The following is a 27,009-nucleotide window of genomic DNA, read 5'->3' on the forward strand; positions in this document are numbered from 1 at the left end:
GTGTACAGATTTCCGCCGCCGCGGCGGCTCTCTCGCCGCCCTGGGCGTAGCCGCGCTGGCACCTCGGAGGAGTGCGCCGAGGAGGCGGCGGGAGGAGCCGGGCTGCGGGCGGAAGCTCGGGCGGAAGCTCGGGCGGAGCCGCGGGGCTCCTCGGGGCCGGCGCGCGTCGCGCGGGCCCCGCCCCCGACGTGAGAGCCGGCCCCACCCCCGGCTCCGGGGGCCCGTAGGGGACCCTCCCCTTCCTTGTGCGCGCTGGAACGGTTGTCCCGGGCGGCCGCGCGCAGTGACAGTGAGCGTGACGACGACCCGGCCGACTGGGTGCCCGGCCGCGGAAGCTGGAAGGGGTGAGGTCGCGCGTGCTCTCCTGCCGGACCACACGCGCTCGAGCTGTGCGAGAAGCCCAGAGGGCTGTGCGGGCCTGGAGGATGGAGCCACATCCCGGAGCCCCCCCAGCTTTAGGGCAGTGGTCTCAGCCTTTGCGTGGTTGTGTTATTGCCCCTCTCCCTCTCCTTTGGATATTTCCCCCCTAATCACCAACCCCCATAAAATTTTGGTACCATAGACACACCGCGTATGTGTGAATTTGCCCTGTGCACTTCTGTGCTAGGTGCATAGAAAGAATAAGATTTTTTCACCTCAGAGAGACAATTTTTGCCCCCTTGGCGAGGATAGGGCCAGCGTTGAGAATGCCTGGTTTGGGACATCAGAAGAGCCCTATGGCAGTTAAGATATGCCTTTAAGTTTGAAATGGCCTCTGCAGGGTCCCCCCCTCCGCGTTCCCTGACTTCTGCACTGAGGCCTTTGAGATCTGGAATGACCCGTCTCCCCAAAGGTAGGGAGTGGGGGCCTTAGCATTAGTGCCACACCCTTAGAACTTCCTGGCTTTCAGTTTACTTTTGCGAAGCCAGATCTCTTGAGCTCCTTTGGGATCGCTCCCCTTGTCTTCTCCGCCCACAGAATAGGAAATTCACCCCAGCTCTCCACGTGCTAAATCCAGTCCTGTGTGTTCCCTGTTTCCGTTCAATTTACCTGTGAGGGACCCTCCTCCACCTTCTTCTCCTTCCCGCACCCCTTCCTGTCCCCTTCCTCCTGGTTCTTTTCTCATCATTTTAACCTTTTTTTTTTTTTTTTTAAGCGCACGGTTCAGGGGCATTAAGTACATCCACACTGCTCTGCAGCCATCGCCACCATCCATCTCCAAAACGTTTTCATCATCCCAACCTGAAACTCTGCGTCCGTTAAACATTACTTCCTCCTTTCCACATCCACCCCATCCCCCCGACCTGGCAACCACCGTTCTACTTTCTTTCTCTATGAGCTTGATGACTCTCGGGACCTCATGTAGTGGAATGGTACAGTAGTTGTCCTATCTTGTTTCACTTAGCATGTCTTCAAAGTTCGTCCACATTGTTGCATGTGTCAGAATTGCATCCCTTTTTAAGGCTGAATCATATTCCATTGTGTGTATGCACCACATTTTCTTTACCCCTTTATCAGTTGATGGACACTTGGGTGGCTTCCACATTTTGGTTATTGTGAATAATGCTGCAGTGAATATGGATGTGTAAATATCTCTTTGAGACCTTACTCTCAGTTCTTTTGGGTACATTTCCAGAAATACAACTGATGAATCATATGGTAATTCTGTTTTTAATTTCTCATACCACTTTCCACAGCAGCTGCACCGTTTCATATTCCCACCAACAGTGCGCAAAGGTTTCTATTTCTCCACATCCTGCCAACACTTGCTATTTTCTTTCCCTCTTCCCTTCTTCCTTCTTTACTTCTGCCCTCCCTCCCTCCCTTCTCTTTCTCTCTTCTTTCCTTCCTTCCCCCTCCCTCCCTCCCTCCCTCCCCCTCGCTCCCTCCCTCCCTCCCCCCTCCCTCCCTCCCTCCCTCCCCCTCCCTCCCTCCCTCCCTCCCTCCCTTCCTTCCTTCCTTCCTTCCTTCCTTCCTTCCTTCTTGTCTGTAATAGCCATCCTGATGCGTGTGAAGTGTTAACCTCATTATGGTTAACATTTCCCTATGGTTTGCATTTCCCTAGTGATTACTGCTGTTGAACATATTTTTTTTAATTTCTTTTGGATCTGGGTTCTCCGACCCTTCTACTTGCTTCCTCCTAGCAAGAGCCAGCTCTGCTTCACTGGGGAGAAAGCTGAGTGATGGAGGCCAGCTTCTGATAAAGGGGGGAAGGGAAAGAGCTAAGTGGAGCTGCAGAGTTGAGCCTGTGCCGTTCAAGGAGAGGGGATGAAGGAGGAATCTTCTGAGTAGGACTATCTAGAGATCCTGTTGTCAGGAGGTTCTTGCCCGTCTGTGCTGGGCAACTTTTGGAGTCAGTTATGTTTAATCTGGTTTTGTGGAGTTATTTATGCACGTGGTGCTTATGAGTGGCGAACAGGTGAAGAAGGAATTGATGATCTCCTTGGAATTCCTTGGAGGAATTCCACCTTGGAATTCCTGGAACAGATAAGGTTTTCCAAACTGCACCTTTAAAAGTTAGCTTAGGGCTTCCCTGGTGGCGCAGTGGTTGAGAGTCCGCCTGCCGAGGCAAGGGTGTCCCCCCCGGTGCGGGAAGATCCCACATGCCGCGGAGCGGCTGGGCCCGTGAGCCATGGCCACTGAGCCTGCGCGTCCGGAGCCTGTGCTCCGCAACGGGAGAGGCCACAGCAGTGAGACGCCCGCGTACCGCAAAAAAAAAAAAAAAAAAAAAAAAAAAAAAATGTTAGCTTAAATTTATACTAATTTAATGGAATTTTTCAATTGCATTTTCAGTTTCTTCTTAAGGACTGTGGGAAATTCTTTTTTTTTTTTTTGGCCATGTGGACTGCAGGATCTTAGTTCCCCCATCAGGGATCGAACCCATCCCCCCTGCAGTGGAAGGGCAGAGTCCTAACCGATAGACTGCCAGGGAATTCCCAGGATTGTGGGAAATTCTAATTTAAGTGTTTAAATGATGACCTCTCTCTCTCCCTCTTTCTCTTTCTTCTTGTGATTCCTCTTAAAAACACAGTGATATCTTTCAGATGTATAAGAAATAGAACCTTATCTTTCTATCACTCCATTCAACTTCTGTTTTGATTTCCTGTTCTGCTGCTGCCCCAAACGCAATCTCTGTCAATTCAGGATTCCCTCTGTCCCCTTCCCTGGAGTTGTTTCCAAGTGCTGAAGCTTTGGAGGGTGGCCACTCATCTGGTCCTTGAGTCACATGTGCACACAGTTTGCTGAAGAGGTAGTTTTGCTCCTATTGCAGGTCCCATTCCTTTCCCCACTGAGGGAAAGGAATCTCTTGTGAAATTGGCTGTTGCATCCGTCATTCCATAAAGTCATTCCTGGCGCAGTCTTCTCTACTTATGGGACCTGTTATGGACTGAATGTTCGTATCCCCTCAAAATTCACATGTTGAAATCTGTTCACCAATGTGATGGTGTTTGGAGGTGGGGCCTTTGGGAGGTATTTGGGCATGGGATTAGTGCCCTTTTAAGAAGAGGCTGGAGAGCTAGCTCCATCTTTTTCCTCCACATTAGGACAGAACACGAGGTCAGCAGTCTGCAACACGGAAGAGGCTCTCGCCGAAGCCTGACCCTGCTGGCACCCTGATGTAGGACTTCCAGCCTCCAGAACTGTGAGAAATAAATTTCTGTTATCTATGAGTCACCCAGTTTATGGTACTTTGGTATAGTAGCCTGAGCTAAGACCCCAAACTTTCCTCTTCTCATCAACCCCACCTGGACACCCCCATTTCTCGAGCCCCAGATGGTGAGGTATACAAGTGGTTGCAAAAACACATTTTTTTTATAAACTTATTTATTTATTTTTGGCTGCATTGGGTCTTCGTTACTGCTCACGGGCTTTCTCTAGTTACAGCGAGTGGGGGCTACTCTTCTTTGCAGTGCGTGGGCTTCTCATTGTGGTGGTTTCTCTGGTTGCGGAGCACGGGCTCTAAGCAGGCGGGCTTCAGTAGTTGTGGCACGCGGGCTCAGTTGCTCCGTGGCATGTGGGATCTTCCCGGACCAGGGCTTGAACCTCTGTCCCCTGCATTGGCAGGCGGATTCTTAATCACTGCGCCACTGGGAAAGTCAGGCTGTAAAATTTTAAGAGGCACCTGTGTGGAAGGGAGAAAAAGAAATAAACACTGAGTGTGCTTGAGTCCCAGCTGAAAGTCTAACGGTGTCTTTTTAGTCATACTTGTTTGAAAATATTATCAAATTTTCTCTGTTAGGCTGAGCTCTGGGGTCTCTCTTGCTCCGTATTCATGTGGGTACAGTGCTTTTCTGAAAGGAACATGACATTAATGGACCAATTATGTTTAAGTAATTGTAGGTCCTTCTCAATTATAGGTCATTCCAGGAACCAGATGATTGTGTCCACTGAAATGACACCCTCAACTAGAAGCTCCCGCTAAAATGTAGGCCCTCCAGGGACAGAGATTTTAGTCAGCTTTGTTCCCTGATGAATCCCCAGCACCTACCACAGTGCTCAGCACATAGAAGGCACTCAGTAACTCCATGCTGAATAGTTGAGTAGAGTAAAACATAAACCGTAAAGGAAACTGGGAAAAAATAAAGTGTGGTGGAAAAATTAAATTCCTAATATATAAAGTGCATCTATCAATTAATATGGAAAAGTACCTCTTTACAACTCAACTAAAAAAAATCAGACAAACAAAAATGGGGACATGAACAGAAGATTCCCAAAAGAAGAAATACCCACGACCAATATAATCATAAAAGTTTAACCTCACGAGTTATCGAAATCAAAATGAAATGAAGTAAAAAGCTTCCTCTTCTCAAATAGCAAAGAAGAAAAAGACATACTACTAAAATTCTATCAGTGGCATAGTTACAGGTCATTGTCACACAGAACTGATGAGGGTAAACCTGGCCTATTATTTCTGGATAGCAGTTTGGTAACACGAACATTAAATGATGTTCATTCTAGAAATTCGATGTTAGAAATCTCTCCTAAGAGAGGGACCAGGGATGTGGCCCAAGTTTTAAGTATATCATCACAGTATTATTTATAATAGTGATAAATAGGAAACAACTTAAATATCCAGCAACAGGGGAAAATGATAAATTGTGGTATATTTAGAAAATAGAGTATTAAAATATAGACATCAAGAATAATAGTTTAAAACATATAGTCAGGATAAAGTGTTAAGTAAAAAAAGGTAGGCTGCAGAACACTATAATTCTAAAAATAGTATTTTCAAAGAATATTTGACAACAGGGTTATGATGAAATGTTAAGTTAAAAGGTCAGATGGAGAACTGTCATCATGATAGCTCATAGCTGCATCTTCTTTCCGTGTATCCCATGTTATTACACACTTTATACATAACGTCTCATTTAAGCCCATAACAAGACTGTGGGGCAGATACCATCCATATTACTCTTATTCTAATTTGGTGGGTGGGGGAATGGGAGCAGAGACGGAGCATCTGTTCAGGTTGCAGAGCCTGTGAGTGTGCGGCCGGGCTCCACACCTAGAGTCAGGCTCCAGCAGCTACGCTTGCAACCTTGACCCACACAGCCTCTCACATTGCATATGAGCACAAATTGTGTGTGGGTCTACACATGAGTAATGCGTATGGTTCCCTCTGAGTGGTGATTATAATTTTCTTCCTTCCCCCTTTCCACTAGTTTCTCAAGCATCTGCAGCATGCTGTCCTTGTAAGGGGCCAGCAATGAAAGGCAGCAGAAGCAGTTTCCCTAAATTGCAGGTAGAGGGTGGTAGGTGGTTAGGCTCCGCCGATCTTCTCTGTCTGGGGGCAGAGGAGTGCCAGTTTGTGAGGTGGTAACTCAGGGCAGTCCCGTGCCTGCACACGTGGGTCCCTGGCAAGCATGGTGTACCCGTCACGCTGCTTTCCCTTCTCCAACTCTTTTACCCGCCTGAGAAAAGGTGTCTGAGGGACATGGAGACCACTCCTAAGGGGAATTTTACGATGTGCTACTCTTCAGTAATAAATGTGCTTTCATTTAAGAACTGGTAACTAGAGAAAGCCCAATGTGCTTTCATTTAAGAACTGGTAACTAGAGAAAGCCCATTGGCAGGCGGATTCTTAACCACTGTGCCACCAGGGAAGCCCCATGATTGAGTTTTTGAAGAAAGAAGTTTTACAACTCTCCTTACATAAGAGATGCTCAATAGAATTTTTGATGCTGTAGGCTGTTCTAGGTGCTCTGTTCTACTGCTGTAGCCCTCACTAACAAGGCTTACTTTCTGCTTTCTAATCTAAATATTGCTATATTTAAAAATCCTGTTTCTCAACTGAATCTTTTGTGAAGAATAATAGTTATTCTCGCTAGTGTGTTACCAAAGGCATGCTTCACCTTGGCCTAATTAGGATAAATGATAGCACCCCCTTTTATATTTAAGTCCAATTTTGCAATAAAAAATTGCTTATATGAGCATGGGGCTTATACAAAATAAAAATTGGATTTGTGCAATTTTCTGGAGACCAACAAACTAGAAATAATTCATTTATTCAGCACATATTTACTGAATCATTACTCTGTTCCCCAAAGAAGACAGAACAATGTCCCCGGGGTAAGAAATGATTTCATAAACACACCATAATAAGTGTAAACGTGAAATAAAGGGTTGATGTATTTAATTATATTTAAAATGTAGTAAAACTTTTGTTAAACGAATAAGCAAAAAATAAATTTAAAAGACAAAACCATAGACTGAGTGAGGAATTTGTAATGCACGTAACCAGCAAAGCCTTAGCATGCAGAATTTATAAAGAATGCCTTTTAGCGGAAGACAAACAACAAAACAGAAAAAAAGGCAAAACATTAATGGAGAGGAAATCCATATTGTCAATACACTCATGAGAAGACACTACACTCGTCTAATAATCTGGGAAACATAGAATCATAATGAGATGTTATTTCACACCCAGCAGATTGGCAGAATTGAGGAAGCCTGACAAACTCAGTTGGTGCTGTTTGGAGCATTTGGCCCTCACTTTCATCTGCTGTGGATGGAAATCAGGACACATGCCCTGGAGAACGATTTGTCAGTATCCTGGTGACATTGGAGAGACTCATTCCCTCCAATGCACGGGTTTCGCCTTGAGATATACATAGACAAGGATATGTACGAGATGGTTCGATCCAGTATTGTTCACAGTAGTGAAATATTTTCTTTATTTTTTATTTAAATATTTTTATAAGTCCTAGGTGTACAGCATTACAGTTCAACATCTATATACACTTCAGAGTGATAACAAGACAAGTCTAGTTACCATCCACCACCATGCACTCGGTCCCCTTCAACCATTTTCCCACCCCATAACTCCTTTCCCCCCGGTAACCCCAAATCTATGGGGTTTATTTTTATTTTATTTCATTTGTTCATTTTCTTTTAGATTCTACATATGAGTGGAATCCACATATGAGAGTTTATAAGGTATTTATCTTCTCCATCTGACTTATTTCACTTAGTATTGTGCCGTCAAGGTCCATCTGTATTATCACAAATGGCAGTATTTCTTTTTTTTGGCCGAGTAGTATTCCACTGTATTGTGTATGTGTGTGTATGTGTGTGTGTGTACACACGTATATATATATATATATATATATATATATATATATATATATCTCAAATCGTCTTTATCCATTCGTCCATCAGTGGACACTTAGGTTGTTTCTATAACTTGACTATTGTGAATAATGCAGTAATGAACATAGGGGTGCATGTATCTTTTCAAATCAGTGTTTTCGTGTTCTTTGAATAAATACTCAGAAGTGGAATATCTGGATCATATGGTAGTTCTATTTTTAATTTTTTAAGGAACCTCCATATTGTTTTCCACAGTGGCTGCACCAATTTACATTCCCACCAACAGTGCACGAGGATTCCCTTTTCTCCACACCCTCTCCAGCATTTGTTATTCCTTGTCTTTTTGATAACAGTCATTCTAACAGGTGTGAGGTGATATCTCACTGTGGTTTTGATTTACATTTCCCTGATAATTAGCGTTGTTGGACATCTTTTCATGTGCCTGTTGGCCATCTATATGCCTGCTTTGGAAAAATGTCTATTCAGAAGACCCTGTGTCCATTTTTCAATTGGGTTGTTTGTTTTTTGTTGTTGTTGAGTTGTCATAATAGTGAAGCATTTGAAATGACTCAACTTCATCAAAAGGATGGTGGATAAATAAACATGGTATATGTAAACATTGCAATACTATATAGCAGTTCTAATAATGAATTGGGTCTTTACTTACCAGTGTGTATAAATTTTCTAATGTGATGTTGCACAAAGGATAGGTACAGTACGTTACCATTTCTATAAAAGTAGTCAATAGACAAAGCAATGCTATGTATTATTTATGGATACATGTACATGCGGTCATAATGTGAAACATGCATAGGAATGATAAAAACCAAATTCAGGGAGGCAGATACCTCTGAAGAGGGAAACAGGAGAGTAGGGTCATGGAGACAGAAGGCTCTCCCATTGTCTGCCACCTTTTGTTCCTGGAAAAAAACTGAAGGAGGTATAGTGAAATCTTAGGATTTGATAGTGTTCCAGGGTGGGTACACAGATTTTTGTTATTTTTTTTTTTTTTACTGTGGGAAAAAACCACATAAAAAATTTACCATCTGAACCATTTCTAAGTATACAGTTCAGTAGTGTTAAGTATATTCTCATTGTTGTGTGAAGAGCTCCAGAACTTTTTCATCTTGCAAAACAGAAACTCTATAGACATCAAACAACAACTCCTTATTCCCCGTCCTCCCAGCCCCTGGCAACCACCACTCTGCTTTCTGTTTGTATGAATTTGCTTCCGACTCTTCATATGAGTGGAATCATAACAGTATTTGTCCTTCTGTGACTGTCTTCTTTCACTTAGCATAATGTCCTCAAGATTCATCCATGTTGTAGCATATGTCAGAATTTCCTTCTTTTTTAAGGCTGCATTATATGTATATAATATGTATATATGTATGTACATGTGACTATATATCTGTCTAGACCACATTTTCTCTATCCATTCATCTGTCAGTGGGTATTTGGGTTACTTCCACCTCTTGGTCGTTGTGAATAACGCTGCAATGAATAATTTGCAATGCGTGTGTAAATATCTCTTTGAGATCCTGCTTTGAATTCTTTTGGATATATACCCAGGAGTGGGATTGCTGGGTGTACAGTAATTTTATTTTTAATTTTCTGTGGAAGCTCCTTACTGCTTTCCATAATGGCCGTTTTACATTCCCACCAACAATGCGCAGGGGTTCCAATTTCTTTACATCTTGGCAAACGCTTGTTAGCTTCTGTTCTTTTGTTAGTGACCGTCCTAATGAGTGTGAGGTGATACCTCACTGTGATTTTTATTTGCATTTCTCTGATAATTAATGATGTTGAGCATCTTTTCAGATGCGTTTTGGCCATTTGTATATCTTCTTGGGAGAACTGTCTCTTCAAGTCCTTTGCCCCCTTTTTAAATGTGTTACTTTTGTTGTTGTTGTGGTTGAGTTGTACGAGTTCCTTATAAATTCTGGACGTTAACCCTTTATCAGATATATGACTTGCAAATATTTTCTCCCGTTCTGTAGCTTGTTATTATCGTAACTGATTTTTGTGTCTGAAATATTTCATAACAATATTTTAAACGGCAGGCGAGAATTCCTTATCAAAACCATCGAAGACACGGTTGTTGCAGATATAATGCCTTATTCTAATTCTGTCTGTCTTTCTTGGGAGTTTCATGTTTGACTTGATCGTACAAGTTGAGAGTTTGTATGAGTTTGTATGTAAATGGGAAGATTTAAAATACTACAAGATGTAAATTTTCTTAAAATTAATCCATACATTCAGTGCTATTAGGGGAAATCTCTAGGTGTAGTATAATATATATACACGTACATATACGTGTATTTGTACAAGAAGATCTTGAAAGAGACACACTAAACCACTTAATAGCTACCTTTGGGGAGTGGGGATGCATCAGGGTTTCGACCGTTGCCAAGAGTCCAGGAAGGGCCATGATTTGTACTGGGCATTGCTCTCTGGTAATGGAAGAGAGTTCCTCAGGCGAGTGGGTGAAACTGGCCTGATGCTGGATGGTCTCACTGGGGCCTGTTGCTCTAGCCCGGGTTTACATTCTTTGGGAAACATAATCTGCTACAAGTCTCTCCCATTTGGGGGAAGCGCAGGTTCCCAGACATTTGCCTCTCTTGGTTGGGGCCTCTCGAGTTCAATGATAAAATTGAGGTGATGGTTTAAGTGATACATACGAGGAACATGGCAGAAAATGCTGAGGGTTGAGAGCTTACGTTGGGTGGGGAGGAGGGAGGAATGAAGAGGAGTTCTGGGGACGAGAAGGAGACTGAGTGGGAGATACAACAGCGTGAGTGGGGAGGACCGGTGTGCTCGGTGGGCTGGGGCTTTATGTGGGACTTACAAGGGCTCCAACGAAGAGTCCCAACCCTGACAGTGAGCTAAAGAAAATAGCATTTTAACATCTTTCATTTTGCAGTGAATGGTTTACAGTCTCCAAGGCCTTTTAACATACATTTCTTATAACAGCCATGCGAAAGCAATGAGGCAAAAAAAAAGTCAGTGCCCATTATGTGAATTTAACTGTAATGATAGAATGTAGGGCTCGTCTGCCAGTATTGTAATGGCCCAGTATTTTTTCAGACAGTATTTGGGGCACTAGCTTACAGGCAACAGAGCACAGTGGTTAAGGTTGTACCCTTGCTAACAGGCTATTCAAATTCTATCACCACTTACTACCCTGGGCACCAGGGCGTGTTTCTTTACTTCTCTGCCTTAGTTTTCTCATCTGTAAAATGGGGATGATGATAAAAAAAACACCTAGACCTTAGAATTGTTATGAGAATTAAAAGAAATAGGCAAGTAAAACTCTCAGCAGAGTCCTGGCATCCAGTAAGCATCAATAAGTGTTTGCTCTTATTGTTACAATTACTTGAAGTGGTCCCATCTTATAGCATCTTCTGGACACTTTCTGACCAGGTGGCTCCTGTCTCCTGGTAACTGACAAACACTGCTGAATCTTAATAAGCAGGTGTTTGATGCCTACGTTGTGACTGAATTTCCAAACCTCATTACTCGAGACACAATTCTCCTATTTGATTTTTTTCCATTTATTTTTTTAACATCTTTATTGGAATATAATTGCTTTGAAATGTTGTGTTGGTTTCTGCTGTATAACAAAGTGAATCAGCTATACATATACATATATCCCCATATCCCCTCCCTCTTGCATCTCCCTCCCACCCTCCCTATCCCACCCCTCTTGGTGGTCACATCCATTTATTTTTGTTACAGTAGCGCATGTGCGTGACGACAGAGCAAATAATACAGGGCAGGTTATAGTGGAAAGTCATGGTCTCCCACCTTTCCTTCCCCGCCATGGATTCACAACTCAGAGACAAGGTTCTTTCTCCCTTTCTCCCTTCCTCCCTTTCTTTCTTTTTTCTTTAAAAAACGTTTCTTTATTCACCTCTGCTTCTGGTTACGCTGATAACTCAAGACAATATATGTGTTATCACCTGTACTGACCTATTTAGAAGACTTTGACATTAACTTTTAACATTTCAATATGAAGATTTCCTTTGCAATGTCCCAGTCCACCACCCCCTTCCCAGTATTAATATTCATATTTGTGGTAGGCAGACTTTTAAAATTTATAAGCACTCTTTTGTGGTTCTCTGAATGTTCCATTTTTATAGCAACCTGTTATTGTTGCATGGGTACAGGCAGGCTGGGAGGTCTCATGGGTCAGCCTGCAGGACTTTTCACTTAATGCCTGGCTCTCAGTATGGTATCACCAGCTGCAGCTGTGCCTGGCCCTGAAGTGGAGCCCCTCATTTGCCTGGAGAGCCCCAGTGGTCTGCCTGCATATGAAAGGAAAAGTGAGTGCCTGATGTGAGCTTCCTCGGCCGTTGTCTATTTTCAGGCAAAGTGTCTCCACCAATTAGGATTTCAGACTCAGAGCTCTGGGTAAGGTGGGCAAAAAGAGGGATGTCGGGCTGCAGGGACCTCCAAATAAGGGCCCAAAGAGGCTGAATTTTGGGGTGAGCTCTCCTTGAATATTTTGTTCAGTATCTTTGGGTTTTGTTCTGTTCTGTCTGCCAGTAAATGCTGGCTCTCTGGGCAGCGGTGGGGAAGACGGTGTCTAAAAGCTAGTTGTCCATATGAGGCATTCACATAATCTCTCTCTTCCAGCCCACGTCCTGCTTCTGCCCTCTAACCCAGCTGCTGACTCCAAGCCCAGAAACATGCCAGGGTTCTGTTAGATAGATCAGCTGCCAGCATCTCTGCAACAACTACAGAAAATTCTAGACTGTGTTTTCTCTTCAGGCTTTGTCGGTCAACTTGCTTTATTGGTCTTGCATCTTCCAAAAATGTATAGATAATCTCTCTTATGTGGGAGTGGCAGAAACTACTAGTTGACCACCTAATATTCATATTATTGTGCTTCCTTACTAACAGAACCCCTGTATTGTTGAGAGTGGCAGCTTAATAATACATCCCATGTCAATGGAAGTCATGGGAGAGACTGCCAAGAAAATTCTTAGAAGAGACAGACTCAGCTAGCTGGTCTTTCTGTTTATCTTTGCCCCTTCCTTCTCCTTCCTGTGTGGAATAGGGCTGTGATGCCTGGAGCTACAGCAGTCATCTTGGCACAATGTGGGAAAGGACAAGAAACTCTCAGAAACCTTAGCCCTGGCATTTCTGTATATTTCCAAATATTTGCTCCCCTATAGGAGTGTTAGATATTTTTGCCTGTTGCTTTGGGACTGTAGGAGGAGTATGCTTCCCTGCCTCATTGTCAGGTTTGGCCACGTGACTTGCTTTGGCCTATAAAATGTGAGTGGGAGAAACTTGAATGTTTCTACCAGCATGTTTCTACCAGCGTTTCTGTTCTCTTCCCTTTGCTATTAGGAAGGCATGTCCAGGATAGAGGCTGTTATTTCAGCCTGGATTCTGTGATGAGAAGACATCTAGAGGAGACCAGTAACATACAAAGTGAGTTAGAAATAAACCTTTGTTGCTGTAAGCTACAGAGATTTTAGGTTACCACAGTATTGTCTAGTGGAAGCTGACTTATACAATATGTAATAGGATAAATAAATATGTGGAACAGGATGTTAAGTGTCGGTGTTTCAAAGCTGAGGGAAAAGGGTCAAATGTGCTTACACATTCTAAAGAGAGATGCTGGCTCAACCTGCCGCATTTACTTGATTTAGGGAAACTAGTTCTGAAATTCTCCATTACCGCTACAGTTTGGATCCTCTGGGGAACAGATATTGAGTCATGAGTACAAGAGGTTTATCGTGGGGCGATGGCTATAAAAGATGATGGAGGTTGCAGGAGTGGACGGGGAACCTCAGAGTGTGATGGAGATCTGACAGAGCACTGGCCAGCCCAGTGGGGAGCCCTGGACCAAAGATGGCGCATTAGAGGAGCAGCACATGGGGCAGAAATGGCCAGGCCCTGTCCCCCTGATACGGCTCGCAAGTGACCCCTCTGCTGGGGAGTTTGTGTGTCTGTCCCTTCGAGTGGGTGGTCCCTCTCCAGATGACCTCCTACAACTCCAGTCGGTCCTGTTTCTGGCAGCAGGACAGCTCCTGCCTCTGTCTGCTTGGGTTTCTCGACTTCAGGCCGTCCTCTGGGCAGGGACCCTTTCAGGCTCACAGCAGCTGCCTTCCACTGCGCCTATTGGGGAAAACGCTGTGCATCTCTTTCTTATTTGTTAAGTTGTGGTTAAAACATACACACACACACACACACACACACACACACACACACACAAACCAAAAAGAACCCCCAAAACCCACATACCATAAACTTCACCATCTTAACCTTTTTCTTAAAAAAAAAAATAATAAATTTATTTATTTATTTATTTTTGGCTGTGTTGGGTCTTTGTGGCTGTGTGGGGGCTTTCTCTAGTTGCGGTGAGCAGGGGCTACTCTTCGTTGTGGTGTGCGGGCTTCTCATTGCGGTGGCTTCTCTTGTTGTGGAGCACAGGCTCTAGGTGCGCGGGCTTCAGTAGTTGTGGCTCGCAGGCTCAGTAGTTGTGGCTCGCGGGCTCTAGAGCACAGGCTCAGTAGTTGTGGCGCATGGGCTTAGTTGCTCCACGGCATGTGGGACCTTCCCAGCCCAGGGCTCCATCCCAGGTCCCCTGCACTGGCGGGCAGATTCTTAACCACTCTTCCACCAGGGAAGCCCTTAACCATTTTTAAACGTACAGATTAGTAGAATTGTATGACATGCACGCCCGACATGTATATACGTAGAAGAAATCCTGGAAGGCTCCGTGCTGAGGTGATAGTAGAGGTAATCAAGGGGTGATGATAGGTGTTTGTCCGTTTGTTTATTTATTGATTACATCTACTTTCCAATTTTACCATAATAAACATGTACAATTTCATTATCAGAAAGATAAACTGCAAACATTAGTTTTTTTTTTTTTTTTGCGGTACGCAGGCCTCTCACTGCTGTGGCCTCTCCCGTCGCAGAGCACAGGCTCCGGGCACACAGGCTGAGCGGCCATGGCTCACGGGCCCAGCCGCTCCGCGGCATGGGGGATCTTCCCGGACCGGGGCACGAACCTGCGTCCCCTGCATCGGCAGGCAGACTCCCAACCACTGCGCCACCAGGGAAGCCCCAAACATTAGTTTTGATTGAAAAAACTGAGCCCAAGTCTTGCTTCCCAAAGCCACACCCTTCGGGCTGTCCCTGGCTGCTTTCCCTGGAACCATCCCACTGTGCAGGGGGTGTAGTCCACAGCCCGGATGCTGACCTCGGCCTGTGGGGCCTCCCTGGGCAGCCCCTGACTCTCTGCTCTTGGGTTTTGGGGCAAACGTCACTTCCAGGAGGAAAGGACGGCCGCCTTGCCTTGGACATGGGTGATGACTCACAGAGCGTGGCTGCTTTCACCCTGGAGGGCTCGATGAAAAACCTGGTACGGGACTTCCCTGGTGGTCCAGTGGTTAAGACTCTGCGCTTCCACTGCAGTGGGTGCGGGTTCGATCACTGGTCAGGGAACTAAGATCCTGCATGCCTCGCGGCCAGAAATTTAAAAAAAAAGACCCTGGTAGGAGGAATGTAAATGAGATCAGGACTTATCTGACATTGGAGAGGATGCTGAGAGGACAGACGGTCAAAGTCTAGCTCAGGGAAGAGTCTCCTTTGGAGCAGAATGAGGACTGGCTCTTGGCAATGCAGTTGAGGCCAGACACAGGAGCAGAAGGAAACACACGGCACAGGGAGGTGGCAGGAGAGAGGGAGGTTACAGAGAGGGCAGCAGGAGAAGGGCTGGAAAGACAGTCATTCCAGAATATAGAACAGAGGAGCCGCGTCAGGACGCCCCCATGCCAGGTTCAACTTTCACACCCCAGATTAAAGGCCACGAGGATCTTTATACTTCCTGTTAGATGTCACCGGGTGGTGACCCAAAGTCCTGAACCGGATGACAGCACCCCTCCAGTGCTGTCTAAGCACACTCTTTCCCTGTAATCATTCCCACAGAGCACTTTATCACCTTTCTTGATTAGTCTTAATATAATACACATATGAGAATATCGTCCCTTTTGAAATATTTGCATTTCTTTCATTGCTTCGGAGGCTGTGCATTATGTTGTGTGGTGATTTCCTCTGCCAGTAAACGTGCAGTCCTCCCGTGAGCATGTTTTATTTGTGTAATAAACCAACATAGAAAATAAAGAATGCGCTGACTATGAATTAGACTTACTGATAGGGACCAGGATGACAGAGGTGAATGAGATGCGGTCCCTGTACTTGAGCAACTTGCAGTTTGGTTGGGAGACTGGGCATGCACGTTAAAAGGATTAAAGTAATAAAAGTGTTTATTAAGTGCTGGGTGAGGGCCACAGGACACAAATGCCGAAAGAGTTGCATGCAGGGAGAGAGCGCGACTAACACAGGTGATAAGAATAGATAAATCTATTGCATGCATGTAGAATCCACCCTTGTGTGGTGGGGTATGACTTTGGGGGTGGGGCACTGGCAGCGGCTTCTCAGGCTGGTTCCCAGGGAGGCAGAGGAAGATGAGGTCGTGGGCAGTGAAGGGGGAAATGGCCACCTTAGGCTGCTTCCTCTCCTTTACAAGCCCTTACGACGGGTCTGTTCAGTCAGCGTCCTTTTAGGAGCCACTCCAGGAGAAAGAAGGCAGGAAGGAAGCTTCCAGCAAAAAGATCCAAAGGGAAATGTGCTTTATATGCAGAGCATTGTTTTGCTGTCTTTCCAGATGGAGTGTCTCCTAAAAAAGCCCATTTCTCTGACAACGGCTCTAAAAGGAGGAACCGTCCTTCGCAACAGACGCATGCATCTCTCATTCCTCATCCACTGAGTGTCAGACCCTGTTCTAGGTGCCACCTGGCTTCTGTCTCTCAACAAGCGTGCCTAACTCTTCCCTGAAGTCTCAACCATGATTTCATTTTAAAAAAGGAGGCAATTGCCTCAACCTGGGTCCGCTGGCCTCTCAGAGATTCTAAATTCCCTTTTGCACGTCAGGCTGGGGTTAACGGCTCTTTCTTGCCGCCACTGAGAAATCCGAGGGCTCTCCTGCCAGTGCTGAGCAGACACTTTGAAGGGCTCACTTCCTGTCTCCTGCGTGTGTGAGTGGCCACTGGAGGCCACGGGAGGGAGGAGGGAAACCTCAGAAGAGTCGGCCCCAAAGCAGCAGCCGCGTGGACCGTCCTGTCTGGCTGCTTCCCCAGTAAAACCCAGGCAGGGAGAGAAAAGCCAGCGTTTTGAGACGGAATGAGCAAAGGAGGGGAAACATTGAAAAGTGCATGAGCAGGGCCCCCGGGGAGGGAGGGGGGGGGGACAAGCAGGGGGGGAGAAGTGGCTCCAGAAGCTGGGAAAGAGCCCGTCTTACTGGAAGAGAAGGATGTACTGAAGGAGAGCGAGCAGGAAACAGAAATCAGCCTGTCGGGTGGGCACTGGCAAGGACCACCTTTCTCATTCTACAGACGAGGAAACTGAGGCCCGGAGAGGGGAAGTGGTTTGCACAAGGGCAGGGCCTGGAAGGAATCATCTGCTCTCTCGCTCTCTCTTCCCTTGCTCACCTCCCCTTCTGTGGTGAGGCAGTACTGGCAGACAGGCTGCTTGGAAGCCCTACACGGACAGGCGTGGCGCAGCCGGAAAGCACAGGAGGCTCCTGGGTGAGGTTTGAGTCTTGATTCCAGGTCAGGAAAGGGAGATCTTTGAGATCTCTGCCCCCCTGCTGGCAACGCCCCTCAGAACTGTAGCTGGGGTCCCGGAGGATGTAAAGCTGGCTGTGAGCTGGGGTTGTGTGCAGAGCTGGGGACCCCCGCAGCTGTGAACGCAGGTGCTGAAAGTCTCCGTCAGCACTCTTTGAAGATACGCGCATCTTTTCTATTTCAGTAAGATCTTATGGAAAAACCCGTACAAAACGTTTGACCAATCTAATATTTAGCATCCTCACAGAGAGACCTTGGAGATAAGAGATGCAGGCCCCTGCCTTCTGCTCTGTTTCCACCTCCTCCGGGGACACTCTTCCTGTCTGTGGAGTTCATCTTGGCTTCCCATTGTTCCTGCTCACTGGTATTTTTAACTCTACCTTTCTAGTATTTTTATAGTACCTTTCTAGTACCTGAGCCGGCTCAGCCTGGATCTCAGTTATGTGGACCTCTGTCTGCTTCCTTCTCTGGATTGGACATTCTCCAAGGCCAGGAGGTCCCCGTCTCGTTCATACCTGTGCATCGCCCACCTCTGTCAGTGCACAAATATGGGATGCTTTGGAGTTTGAAACCAGCTGTCCAAGCTGGAACATTTGCCATGAGCTCTCCAAGAGTTCTGAAGGGTGGAAAGAAGAGGGATTTGGGTGCCGGAAATGGAAGGTTATTCTAAGAACGGGTGTGGCAGGAAAGACAAATATAGCTGGCGGAGTGGAGAGTGAGTGGGAGGAAAGAAAGTGGAAGTGGAAGAGAAGGGGCGGAGAGTGAGTGAGCAGAGAAGTAGGAAGGAAGCGGAGACACAACCCACAGGGCAGTGCAGGCTCCAGGTTCAGCCCTGCCCGCCAGAGCTTGCTTGCTGTAGACGCCCAAAACCTCAGCCTCCGACCTTCCTGCCCTTTCTTTGTCTCTCATTCTAATGCTGGGTCATTGAAAAAGATCTTTGGCTTAATTTCCACCAATACTCTGATTTTGGACATTTGGCAATAAGAGGTCATGGCCATGGCACGCCATGCCATCCTACTAAGAGGAAAATAAATACCTCAATATAAACAATTTTTATTTCTTGAAAGTTTTTTGTAGTATTACAAACTCCCATGATCGTTCTGGCTCTAACGTCGTTCTTGCCTCTTAGGGGTAAGGTTTGTAATTTGATGCAAAATAACCACATGCATATGTCTGTACGTGTCTCGCTGCCTAGCCAGGCGTGTGGGTGATGAGTTTTCTTTTTTGTTTTTTCATCATTACATCTTCTCCTGCCCTGTGTTTCTGCTTCACATCCTTTAAATTTGCTGCTGTTTGACAACCACAGCCTGGATCTGGTTTCCCAGTTTTTGGTAGAAATGAACTGCTCTTGGCTCTGTGATAGGGCCCTGGGCTGGCTTACTGGGAGACCATTGCTGTAACCTCTGGGCCAGAGGTGCCTGGGGCGTGAACTGCCACCACTTGCTCTTCCCTCGGCTTGAGCGCCATCAAGAAACCTAAAGATTTCCTTTGACGTTTTATAAAGTCACTGATCCTCATTTGTCAAAATGTGTCCCAAGGAAGTTTCTTTGAAAGTGAAACCAGTCCATAAGCTCATCTTCTCAGGAACCCACAGAAAGTGTGTGGCCACCCTCAGTGGCCCAGGTAGCTGCTCTCTCCTTCCCCATCGGATGTGCAGGTGAGTTGAGTTCTCCTAAAGATGACCCAGCTGCCTAGACACACAGTTCTTCGCGACCCCCTGGATGCTGGCAGGAAGCCTCAGGGCCACGCCACCCCCTTTTCCAGGCCCCCCCCACCCCCCCCGGTTGTCTGGCCGGCCATTCCTGTTCTCCAGCACCCTGTTTCAGAGGAGAGCGTCCCTCTTGTGCTGGGCTTCTCCTCCCTGGGGACAGTCGGTGGCTTCTGCATGTCCAGAAGGGTGCAGCTCGTGACCGAGACCCAGTCTGGGTCCCGTCTCCTGGTAACAGGGAGGACATCACTTTCCTGGGCAAAGGCTTCCCGCTGGACCCTGAGTTCTCAAGATGTTGCAACTCTCCCTCCCAATCATTGTCGTGAAGACTGGACGGGGGCTCAGTGGCAAGCTCTCTCCCTGGTCCCCTGCCTGGGGCTGCTCCAGTGACCCTGGGGGGGAGTCTCTTCTCTCACAACCCATTGCCACGCTGCAGTGTGGCCTGGACATTAATTCTGAGGATGCTGTTGACTCTTCCAGGAACTGAAGTTGACTTTTTCCATGAAGGTGATTTCTGCAAGGAGGGGAACGGAGAGGACCAAGTTCCCTGAAATAAATCTTTGTGCTCAATTATTGGAAGGGAACACATTAAAGAAGAAATGTGGGCATGGAGGTTTTATTGAATTGTTGTATGCTGCAATATGTGAGCCAGTGTACGGAGGTGAATGGGCCACGTTGCCAAAAGTTCGTTTCCCTTCCATTCACCTTGTGGCTATGGAAATCCCCTTGTTCTTATGTCTGCTGGAAGGAGAGCACGATATTCTCATCATTTGCAAAGAGGAGGGTGTTGTGGAGCATTTCTGTGGGCAGAAGGGTGAAGTAGTCAGAAAGCTCCGGGGATAATTTTCATAGGCTTTTCAAACTAGTAAACGTTGGTCTTATCTTTTTATGGGAAACAGGACATAGTCACTAAACAACTGGGACGTCAATAGAGGGACAATGAAAGGAAAGGGAGAAAGAGTCACCAAAGTGTCCACTCTTCTCCAAATCCCTCTGTCTGTCGGCTGCAGAGTCTGAAATGAGCGTTTCCTCTGTACACAGCCTCCTGCCCATCCTCCCTCTCGCTCCCTCCACCTGACTGATAAGGCTGTTGTGAGGATCCATCCCATAATATGTGAGGTGCTTAGAACAGTGCCTGGCACATGATAAGTGCTCAGAAAATGTTAACTTCTTATTACTAATAATCTGACATATATTTCTTGAGCGGGGTAATGGGTCCATGTCGTTCGTTTTACTAAGCTTTAAACTGTGCATATATCTTATAAATCCTTTTTATGTGTATCATATACTTCACATGCATTAAAATACACGCCTTAAAAATAAATGAAGATGGGGGACCCTGACGCCCAAGGAGACGGGAGGAACCCCCAAATGAACTGGTAGGACGTGGGGGGCTGAGGGGGGAAGAGACGTGGAGGCCATACAGGATCGGGGCCCCTGAGGCCGGGGAGATCAGGAAAGGCAGGTGGGAGGGACCCTCTGGGAGGAGCGGAGGGCGATTGCCTAGCCCACTCGGGCCGGGGAGTCTGCTGAGCTCCCAGGCCAGTATCCCCCACTCCAAAGCCCCCTCCAGGCCGGCCGTGTGGGTCCTGGGGGCATAGGAGGGAGGCCAGGGAGATCAGAAGAGGCAGGAGGGAGGGGAGCTCCTGGAGGAGAGGGAGAGGAGCGCATGGGTTAGCCCCGCCCACTTGAGCCCAGGAAGTCTGCTGGGCTCCCAGGTGAGGTCCCCTGCCCTCTGAGACCAGGGGTGGGGGGCACGCCTGGGACCCTTCTGTTCCTTGAGCCTAAACCCCACCCCCCATGGCCCCCAGGGCCTTTTCCAGCCCTGTGGGTCCTGAGCATTGGCCCTGCCCACCGCCCAAACCTCGCGCTGCTTAGTCCCCGCCCTCCACAGCCAAGGCCTTTCCCCCTTTGTTTTCTTTCTTTTCCCTCCTCTGTTTTACTGTTGTAGTATTGATGTACCTTCCAGTTGTTGATTCATCTATATTTTTATTTTTATATTCTTTCTAACATATCTGTTAGTTTCCTAGTCTGGTTTTATTTTTTACTTTATTATTGTTCTCTTTTTTCTTCTGCCACCCCATGCGGCTTGCGGGATCTTGGTTCCCGAGTCGGGGATGGGGGTGAAGCTCCTGCAGTGGAGCTCTGAGTCCAAACCACTGGACTAGCAGAAAACCTCAGATCCCAGGGAATAGTCATCGGAGTGAGGGCTCACGGAGGTCCTCATCTCAGCACCAAGACCCAGCTCTTCCCAGAAGAAGAAGAGAAAAAGAAAGGGTCTGAGAAAATATTTGAAGAGGTTATAGTCGAAAACTTCCCTAACATGGGAAAGGAAATAGTCATCCAAGTCCAGGAAGCACAGAGAGTCCCATACAGGATAAACCCAAGCAAAATCACACCAAGACACATATTAATCAAACTAACAAAAATTAACTCCTAAGAAAAAATATTAAGAGCAGCAAGGGAAAAACAAAAAATAACATGCAAAGGAATCCCCTTAAGGTTATCAGCTGATTATTCAGCAGAAATTCTGCAGGCCAGAAGGGAGTGGCAGGCTATACTTAAAGTGATGAAAGAGAAGAACCTACAACCAAGATTACTCTACCCAGTAAGGATCTCATTCAGATTCGAAGGAGAAGTCAAAAACTTTTCAGACAAGCAAAAGTTAAGAGAATTCAGCACCACCAAACCAGCCTTACAACAAATGCTAAAGAAACTTCTCCAGGAGGGAAACACATGAGAAGAAAAAGACCCACAAAAACATCCAAAACAATTAAGAAAATGGTAATAGGAACATACATATCAATAATAACCTTGAATGTAAATGGATTAAATGCCCCAACCAAAAGACACAGACTGGCTGAATGGATGCAAAAACAAGACCCATATATATGCTGTCTACAAGAGACCCACTTCAGATCTAGGGACACATACAGACTGAAAGTGAAGGGATGGAAAAAGATATTCCATGCAAATGGAAATCATAAGAAAGCTGGAGTAGCAATACTCATATCAGATAAAAGAGATTTTAAAATAAAGACTGTTACAAGGGATAAGGAGGGACACTACATAATGATCAAAGGATCAATCCAAGAGGAAGATATAACAATTATAAATGTTTATGCACCCAACATAGGAGCACCTCAATGCATAAGGCAAATGCTAACAACCATAAAGGAGAAATTGACAGTAACATAATAATAATAGGGAACTTTAACACCCCACTTTCACCAACGGACAGATCATCCAAACAGAAAATAAATAAGGAAACACAAGCTTTAAATGACACAATAGACCAAATAGATCTAATTGATATTTATAGAACATTCCACCCAAAAGTGGCAGAATACACTTTCTTCTCAAGTGCCCACGGAACATTCTCCAGGATAGATCACATCTTGGGTCAAAAATCAAGCCTCGGAAACTTTAAGAAAATTGAAATCGTATCAAGCATCTTTTCTGACCACAACGCTATGAGATTGGAAATTGCTTACAGGAAAAAAACTGTAAAAAACACAAATACATGGAGGCTAAACAGTGTGCTACTAAATAACAAAGAGATCACTGAAGAAATCAAAGAAGAAATAAAAAAATACATGGAAACAAATGACAATGAAAACATGATGACCCAACACCTATGGGACACAGCAAAAGCCTTTCTAAGAGAGAAGTTTATAGAAATTCAGTGTCACCTCAAGAAACAAGAAACATCTCAAACAATCTAACCCTACACTTAAAACACCTAGAGAAAGAAGAACAAAGAAAACCCAAAGTCAGTAGAAGGAAAGAAATAAAGATCAGAGCAGAAATAAATGAAATAGAAATGAAGAAAACAATAGCAAAAATCAATAAAACTAAAAGCTGGTTCTTTGAGAAGATAAACAAAATTGATAAACCTTTAGCCAGACTCATCAAGAAAACAAGGGAGAGGACACAAATCAATAAAATTAGAAATGAAAAAGGAGAGATCACAACTGAAACTGCAGAAATACAAAGGATTATAAGACTACTACAAACAACTATATGCCAATAAAATGGACAACAATCAAGAAATGGACAAATTCTCAGAAAGGTACAATTTTCCAGGACTGAACCAGGAAGAATTAGAAAATATAAACAGACCTATCACAACTAATGAAATTGAAACCGTAATTAAAAATCTTCCAAGAAACAAAAGTCCAGGACCAGATGGCTTCACAGGCGAATTCTATCAAACATTTAGAGAAGAGCTAACACCGATCCTTCTCAAACTCTTCCAAAAAATTGCAGAGGGAGAAACACTCCCAAATTCATTCTACAAAGCCACCATCAGCCTGATACCAAAACCAGAAGAAGATATCACAAAAAAAGAAAATTATAGACCAGTATCACTGATGAACATTGACGCAAAAATCCTCAACAGAATACTAGCAAACAGAATCCAACAACACATTAAAAGGATCATACACCATGATCAAGTGGGATTTATCCCAGGGATGCAAGGATTCTTCAATATATGCAAATCAATCAATGTGATACACCATATTAACAAATTAAAGAATAAAAACCATATGATTGTCTCAATAGATGCAGAAAAAGCTTTTGGCAACATTCAACACCCATTTATGATAAAAACTCTCCAGAAAATGGGCATAGAGCGAACCTACCTCAACATAATAAAGGCCATATATGACAAACCCACAGCAAGCATCATACTCAATGGTGAAAAACTGAAATCATTTCCACTAAGATCAGGAACGAGACAGGGATGTTCACACTCACCACTCTTATTCTACATAGTTTTGGAAGTCCTAGCCATGGCAGTCAGAGAAGAAAAAGAAATAAAAGGAATACAAATTGGAAAAGAAGGAGTAGAACTGTCACTATTTGCCGATGACATGGTACTATACATAGAATGTCCTAAAGATGCCACCAGAAAACTGCTAGAACTAATCAATTAATTTGGTAAGGTTTCAGGATACAAAATTAATGCACAGAAATCTCTGTCATTCCTATAACCAACACTGAAAAATCAAAAAGAGAAATTAAGGAAACACTCCCATTTACCATTACAACAAAAAGAATAAAATATCTAGGAATAAGCCTTTCTAAGGAGACAAAAGACCTGTATGCAGAAAACTATAAAACACTGATGAAAGAAATCAAAGATGACATAAACAGATGGAGAAATATACCATGTTCTTGGATTGGAAGAATCAATATTGTGAAAATGACTGTACTACCCAAAGCAATCTACAGATTCAATGCAATCCCTATCAAACTACCAGTGGCATTCTTCACAGAATTAGAACAAAAAATTTTACAATTTGTATGGAAACACAAAAGACCCCGAATAGCCAAAGCAATTTTGAGAAAGGAAAATGGAGTTGGAGCAATCAGGCTCCTCAACTTCAAACTATACTACAAAGCTACAGTAATCAAGACAGTATGGTACTGGCACAAAAACAAATATAGATCAATGGTACCGCATAGAATGCCCAGTGATAAACCCGTGCACATATGGGCACCTAATTTATGACAAAGGAGGCAAGAACATACAATGGAGAAAAAACAGCCTGTTCAATGAGTGGTGCTGGGAAAACTGGACAACTACGCATAAAGAATGAAATTAGAACACTCCTTAACACCATACACAAAAATAAACTCCAAATGGATTAAAGACTTAAATGTAAGACCAAGCACTATAAAACTCTTAGAGGAAAACACAGGAAAAACACTCTTTGACATAAACCACTGCAAGATCTTTTTTGACCCACCTCCTAGAGTAACAGAAATAAAACCAAAAATAAACAAATGGGTCTTAATTAAACTTCAAAGCTTTTGCACAGCAAAGGAAACCATAAACAAGACAAAAAGACAACCCTCAGAATGGGAGAAAATATTTGCAAATGAAGCAACAGACAAAGGATTAATCTCCAAAATATACAGGCAGCTCATGGGGCTCAATATCAAACAAACAAACAACCCAGTTAAAAAATGGGCAGATGACCTAAACAGACATTTCACCAAGGAAGACATACAGATGGCCAAGAGGCACATGAAAAGATGCTCAACGGCACTAATTATCAGAGAAATGCAAATCAAAACTACAGTGAGGTATCACCTCACGCTGGTCAGAATGGCCATTATCAAAAAATCTAGAAACACTAAGCGCTGGAAAGGGTGTGGTGAAAAGGGAACCCACCTGCACTGTTGGTGGGAATGTAAATTGATGCAACCACTATGGAGAACAGTATGGAGGTTCCTTAAAAAACTAAAAATAGAACTACCATATGACCCAGCAATCCCACTACGGGGCATATACCCTGAGAAAACCATAATTCAAAAAGAGACACATACCGCAATGTTCATTGCAGCATTATTTACCATAGCCAGGACATGGAACCAACCTAAATGCCCATTGACAGATGAATGGATAAAGAAGATGTGGCACATATATACAGTGGAATATTACTCAGCCATAAAAAGAAACGAAACTGAGTTATTTGTAGTGAGGTGGATGGACCTAGAGCCTGTCATACAGAGTGAAGTAAGTCAGAAAGAGAAAAAGAAATACCGTGTGCTAACGCATATATATGGAATCTAAAAAAAGAAATTGGTACTGATGAACCTAGTTGCAGGGCAGGAATAAAGATGTAGACATAGAGAATGGACTTGAGGACATGGGGTGGGAGGGGGAAGCTGGGGCGAAGTGAGAATAGCATGGACTTATATACACTACCGAATGTAAAATAGATAGGTAGTGGGAAGCAGCCGCGTAGCACAGGGAGATCAGCTCGGTGCTTTGTCACCACCTAGAGGGGTGGGATAGGGAGGGTGGGAGGGAGACGCAAGAGCGAGGAGATATGGGGACATATGTATGCCCGTGGTTGATTCACTTTGTTGTACAGCGGGAACTAACAAATACAGTTCTGTGAAGCAATTATACTCCAATAAAGATCTATTTTAAAAAATGAGCATTCATGAAGTTTGCTTTAGCAGTCGTAGGTCCCAGGGTTCCAGGACAGCAGTGAAGGAAAATATTCCACCTTATTACTAGACCCACGTGCCAAACAATGGGACTAGCCAGGTGTTCTCATTCATGGATCAAAAACTACGGTAATGGTAAGAATAGTCCTGATTCCTGGGAATTAATAGCTGAGCCTGTCTTCATTTTTTCCCTTCTTTTTGGAAGACTGGCAGGTGCTAGATTCCTTGGAGTCCCTAGTGTTGAGTCACTGGTGTCCCTGTCCCCTCCAGGCCGGCCACCGTGGTCCAGAGAGGGGACAGCCAGCACTGGGCAGTCCGAGGTGAGGACTGGCCCATTTCCTTTCTGAGGGAAGCACACTGCCGAGACTTTTCACCTAGAGAATTTCAATGCATCCTTGTTCCTATTTCCTTTCTTGGCTCTCAGTTCCCTGCATAGAAAGAGGGAGAGATTGGCAAGGATGTTTTGTTCTGGGGATCAGGGGATGGTGTCCAGATCTTGCTGGACAAAAAAGACACAGCTTTTTAATCTCTGGTGTAGTCTGTGGTGGTTCCTGCGCTCTCAGCAGCTCCTGTAGCAGAAGCGAGGGTCCTGCCCCTCGCACGCTTGCAGAGGACCATCTCCTGAATCACTCTCAGAATTTGCTGCTGCTACCGGGCTACCAGCTGCGTTGTAGTCATCTGTGTGCTCATTTGTCTCCTCCACTGGATTACAAAGGTCTTAAAAGGAGAAACTCTCTTGTTCATCTTTGAATCCCCACAGTAGGTTGCGTGAACGAGTGAATGAATGAATGCATGAATAGGAACCATCACAAGAAAGCTGAGAAGAAAGTGGAAGGATTGGTCCATAAAATCTTTATAAAATGTTATTTTAAAATACTTTCAGTAATATTCTAATGCACTGAGTTGACAGAATAGAGATTTTTAAATGTGGCGGCATTATGTCCAGTCATTTGTGAGAAGTTATCGATGTTTTGCTGGGCTGGAAACTCCGTGGAAGCAAGAACCATGTCTGTCCCCAACAGCTAGCATGTAGTAGACCCATAGTAGGATATTAAATGAAATAGTCTCTTCCCTGTCTGGCAGGGAGAAAGACACATTCAATTCAATTAATTTTTT

The 27,009-nt window shown here is 44.8% G+C and overlaps 1 long non-coding RNA gene across 3 annotated transcripts; it reads left to right on the top strand.

Annotated features, from left to right (window-relative positions):
- Window positions 1–123: 123 nt before the first annotated feature.
- Window positions 124–25,723, top strand: LOC109550241 (uncharacterized). 3 transcript variants are annotated; one of them, XR_002176682.3, is made up of 4 exons: window positions 124–344; window positions 3,525–3,622; window positions 7,376–7,416; window positions 19,405–25,723. It is a non-coding gene; the product is annotated as an uncharacterized lncRNA (long non-coding RNA). The 3 variants fall into 3 exon arrangements; XR_002176681.3 differs by lacking the exon at window positions 19,405–25,723 and adding an exon at window positions 16,259–18,266; XR_012327564.1 differs by lacking the exons at window positions 7,376–7,416; window positions 19,405–25,723 and adding an exon at window positions 4,338–7,357.
- The last annotated feature ends 1,286 nt before the right edge of the window (window positions 25,724–27,009 follow it).

The sequence above is a fragment of the Tursiops truncatus genome, chromosome 18 (genome assembly GCF_011762595.2).
Source record: "Tursiops truncatus isolate mTurTru1 chromosome 18, mTurTru1.mat.Y, whole genome shotgun sequence".
Taxonomy (NCBI): Eukaryota; Metazoa; Chordata; class Mammalia; order Artiodactyla; family Delphinidae; genus Tursiops; species Tursiops truncatus.